The sequence below is a fragment of the Euleptes europaea genome, chromosome 19 (genome assembly GCF_029931775.1).
Source record: "Euleptes europaea isolate rEulEur1 chromosome 19, rEulEur1.hap1, whole genome shotgun sequence".
Lineage (NCBI taxonomy): Eukaryota > Metazoa > Chordata > Lepidosauria > Squamata > Sphaerodactylidae > Euleptes > Euleptes europaea.
The window spans coordinates 13,638,322-13,643,395 of record NC_079330.1 but is presented as its reverse complement, the minus strand read 5'-3'; positions in this window follow the sequence as shown (position 1 = coordinate 13,643,395).

Sequence of the window (5,074 nt, the reverse complement as noted above, 5' to 3'; positions counted from 1 at the left end):
CTGGAGAAGAGAACAAGTTATTGTCTTGTATCTATTTTTCCAGGAAATGGGCTTTTGGTTTATGCAAAATAAGAACTTTGTATAAGAAGAAGAAGAGTTGGTTTTTATATGCCAACTTTCTCTACCACTTAAGGGAGAGAATCAAACCGGCTCACAATCACCTTCCCTTCCCCTCCCCACAACAGACACCCTGGGCGCTTTCACACATGCTGAATAATCCACCTTCAATGCACTTTGCAGCTGGAGTTTACTGTGTGAAACTGCAAAATCCACTTGCAAACAATCGCTAAAGTGCATTGAAAGTGGATTGAAAGTGCATTATTCAGCAAGTGTGAAAGTGCCCCCTGTGAGGTAGGTGGGGCTGAGAGAGTGTGACTAGCCCAAGGTCACCCATCTGGCTTTGTGTGTAGGAGTGGTGAAACAAATCCAGTTCACCAAATTAGCCTCCACTGCTCATGTGGAGGAGTGGAGAATCAAACCTGGTTCTCCAGAACAGACTCCACTGCTCTAAACCACCGCTCTTAACCACTACACCATGCTGGCCTGTTCCTATAGCTTCCCTGTTCCTATAGCAATCAAAGGCCTGGAAAACTATGACCATGCTCCCCAAATTATAGGGTTGCCAGCTCTGGGTTGGGAAATACCTGGAGATTTTTGGGGCGGAGCCTGAGGAGGGCGGGGTTTGGGGAGAGGAGGGACTTCAATGCCATAGAGTCCAATTGCCAAAACTGCCATTTTCTCCAGGTGAACTGATCTCTTTCGGCTGGAGATCAGTTGTAATAGCTAGTACCTGGAGGTTGGCAACCGTACCAAATTGGTAAATAACCGAGCTATGCTACTTCTTTTTCTTAACTAAAACTGGAGCCACTCATATGCAAGAAAAGGTTTTGGGAAAGTTAGTGTTATCTCCTTTCACAGTGTGTGTTTCAGCACCCATTGCTAATGTGAGTGTGCCTCCTGATTTGAAGGCAGAAAGCCCAGAACAGTGGATCATACAGAGATGCAACAGGGAGCCTCTGCTGATGGCAGATAATCCTGCAGCCCTCTGTACTGGGAGAGGTTGAATGATATGGTCATATCAGATGCAGAGATAGCAGATATACGGACTTGAAACGCAGGATGATAGGAAAGACCAAGCCAGAACAGAGATTGTGAAGAGATGCGGCGGGCATTCTTTGTAAATTACTTGAGTTCACAGGGGCTTTTTAATGATTTGATTAATCTCAAAGCTTCCCTCATGGCACAGTAACAGTCCTCTGGCTGCGTAACCTTTGGGAATGACTGGACCGTTTGCTTTACCTATTGGAATCTCTCATTCCCTAGGGACCAACAGAGTAATGTCTATTTATAGAAAGCTGCGCCGTGCATTTATGTGGATGGGGAATGTGTGTGTGTGTGTGAGAGATAGAGATAGAGAGAAGGCATGCACAGGTGACCTTCCATTATTAGGTTTGCCCTATGATTTGCAGCTCAAGAGCCAGCAGCTTGAGTAGGAGTAGGGTTGCCAGGTCCTTCTTCGCCACTGGCGGGAGGTTTTTGGAGCGGAGCCAGAGGAAGGCAGGGTTTGGGGAGGGGAGGGACTTCAATGTCATAGAGTCCAATTGCCAAAGCGGCCATTTTCTCCAGGGGAACTGATCTCTATCAGCTGGAGATGCAGTTGTAATGGCAGGAGATCTCCAGCTAGTATTTGATGATTGTTAAAGTTGTAACAGCCTACTTGCTGTTTCTTTAAATTGTTCTTTAAATAGTACCTGGAGGTTGGCAACCCTATCTGGGAGCAATTTTACAAGTGTTTCTTGGCTAGGCATCCCAAATGCAAATATGCTGTTCTCTCTTATCCCCAAAACTTTGCCCTCCCAGTCTTAATTGCTGAAAACTTAAAGGTTGGGGAATGGGAAAACCTCTCAAGTTATGATGAAAATATTTAGAATGATGGCTTTTTCCGCAGGAAAAGATGGCATATTTTACAAAAAATAAAGCTACTTTTCTGGCTAGACATTTCTCTTATAGGTTTTAGGGAATGAATTGTGCAAAGCTTCATTGTCTGCTTGTCTAACAACAGATATATGCATTTGGGAGCCTCGCTGGAAGAAAAATTAATGTTTATGCAAACGGCAAACTAGACACCTGTGTGCTGTCTTCACAGATTATAGTGCACCTAGATGTATGCTTTCTCTCCAAGGCCCATATATATTTTCATCAGAAAACATGTCCTCTATGGACAGCCACCGCTCCCCCACCCCAAGAATAAAACTGGGAAATGAAAGTCCTTCCCCCTCTCGTAAGATTATTCTTTGTCTTTAAGCCTTAATGTCAATGTAGTATAAAGAAGGATTTCTAGATGGTGAAGAGAGAAAGTAGAAAAGGCAATTTTCAAGAGTGAATACTTTAATGCTTTGCTTCACTTAAAACCAGCTGTTTTTCTACAATATTAACTTATCAATATAAAATTGTATATTTTACAAATATGAAAATTATCAAGATAAAAACTTTGCATATGTGTTCTAGCTAGAAGGTAGACAAAGAATCCTTTTGTGTGGGTTAGAGAAGGGGGTATGCCTCTTCTGAAAAGCGCTGTCTGCCAACTTAACTTTTTGTAAATACATATATTCAAATTATACTTTTAAAAACTGCTGCTAGATTACTTTGGAGGGGGCAGCTGTTGAATCGCTTACAAGGCTTATAAACAAGGGCATAAATTCACAATCACCAAGTGGTTTTTTTTGTCAAGCTGTTGGATCATTTGATGAAACAAGCCTGAATTAATTACAAAGTTTTTTAATCCGCCAACTAAACTTTGTAGCCCTCATACAAATACATTAAGGGGTCATTAATCCCCATTAAGTGATTGGGAGGCTTTTAACTTTCACATCCCAAATTAGCTGGGAGAAAAGGGCACATTGTTCTTTGCAACCACAGCCTCCTACCTTATCTTTGGGACTTACTGCTGCCCTCTCCACTTTGTCCCGTTGGAGGATTAATTTTCCGTCTCTTTTGATCCGCAGATAACTTGCTTTTCACAGGCTTTGTGGCACTCACGACTGGCCAGCTGATGAGTCCGGGAAACGAGGATCTGTTAGAATTCCGGTAACATGAACAGAATGTGACCTTTGGACAGCGAATCCTGCTGCTCAAGAGTTTCTTTCTGAAAGACAGCAAGTAACTTTCAGGCATAAATCCACAGAATGGAAGGGAATTCTGAATCCAGAATTTCCCTTCCAGAAAGTTGAGTGGGGAGGATGAGGTTTATGCTGCAAGAAAGGAGAATCAACTGGAAAATCGTGGCCTCCGGCTTCTAAGAGTAAAAGATTTCATCTGATCTCAGACTTCATTCCTGGTGGCTACAGCTGCCTTAGTGTTTTGTCCGTGGACGTAAATGGAAAGCCAGGATCACAAATGAGGCAGAGTGTGGATGTCTTTTGATCATCTGTCTTCTCTAGCCTGCTGGAATCTGTTCCAGCTCATTCGCCACTACTGTCAAGGTTCATCCAAGGTCGGATCAACTGGCGGACCCATGTGATGGGGTGGGGTGACCATCCCAAACAAACTCCCTCCGAGTTTGAGAGGCTTAAAACGATGAGAAAACTGAATCAGTTTTCATGTAGTTCAGGTTGCTGCTGCAAATGCAGATGGGTTCATGATAGAAATGGAGCATCCACATAAAAATTTCCCTGCACCCCAGCCCTCTGTGGCTGGCTGCCATTTCCTCTCCTCTCACAGGAGGACTTTAAAAATTGAAAATAGCTTTAGAACATTATAATGATCTATTGCAACAACAAACCAGCTTTCATTTTAAAAAGTATCCCCTTTCATTGCCGAGTTATAGTGAGAAACGTGCAGTCTGCAGTAGAGATCATTATGTCTGTAGTGGGATGGCGGAAATGACAGCCACGAGGTTCAGACAAGGAAAGTGTGGGGAAAACTGCCCTTGTGGGTGTGTCATGGTCACTGTGCCTTAGGGTTGCCAGCTCTGAGTTGGGAAATACCTGCAGATTTTAGGGATTGACCCTGAGGAGGGTGGGTTTTGGGGAAGGACTTCAGTGGGGTATACTGCCATGGAGTCCACCTTCCAAACCTGCCATTTTCTCAAACCTAGAGATCAGTTGTAATAGCGGGAGATCTCCAGCCACCACCTGACTATGTACTGCAATTTTAAAATACAGGGACTGTATATATGAAGAAGGATTCTACACTATTGTGAATTTGAAATGGCCGTATCCTATTGAAGATTGTGGCTTCTTATTCATCTGAAAATTGACCTTGAACTTATACATACTTGGTACTCTGCTGAGACCTTTGAAAGATTTTTTGCTCCTTTATTGTATATTTTGTACATGCTATGTGTTGGTACTATGCCATCATATTCCCTATTACTATGTATGGGTGTGAAAGCTGGACAGTGAAGAAAGCTGATAGGAAGAAAATAGATTCCTTTGAAATGTGGTGTTGGAGGAGAGTGTTACGGATTCCGTGGACTGCCAAAAAAACAAATCAGTGGATTATAGATCAAATCAAGCCTGAACTGACCCTAGAAGCTAAAATGACTAAACTGAGGCTGTCGTATTTTGGTCACGTCATGAGACGACAAGAGTCACTGGAAAAGACCGTCATGATAGGAAAAGTTGAGGGCAGCAGGAAAAGAGGAAGACCCAACAAGAGATGGATTGACTCAATAAAGGAAGCCACAGCCTTCAATTTGCAAGATCTGAGCAAGGCTGTCAAAGATAGGACATTTTGGAGGACTTTCATTCATAGGGTCGCCATGAGTCGGAAGCGACTTGACGGCACTTAACACACACATGTGTTGGTTATAGTGTGGTTACTTGTATTTGTATGTTTATAGGAATCTCAGCTTATTGAAAAATTGCACCTTGTTTGTAAATGTTTTTCGCTCCTATACTGTTTTCCTAACCTTTGGTATTAGTATAGAGGTGCCTGTTTCTCCCCCAGTACCTGGAAGTTGGCAACCCAGTGCCTGCCTCTGCATTCCGTAACAGCTACATAGAAAGCATCTCTGTGTGGAAGTCCCCAGTGTTTGAGGCTGTATGGAAGCAAGGACTTTTTCATGGTAATC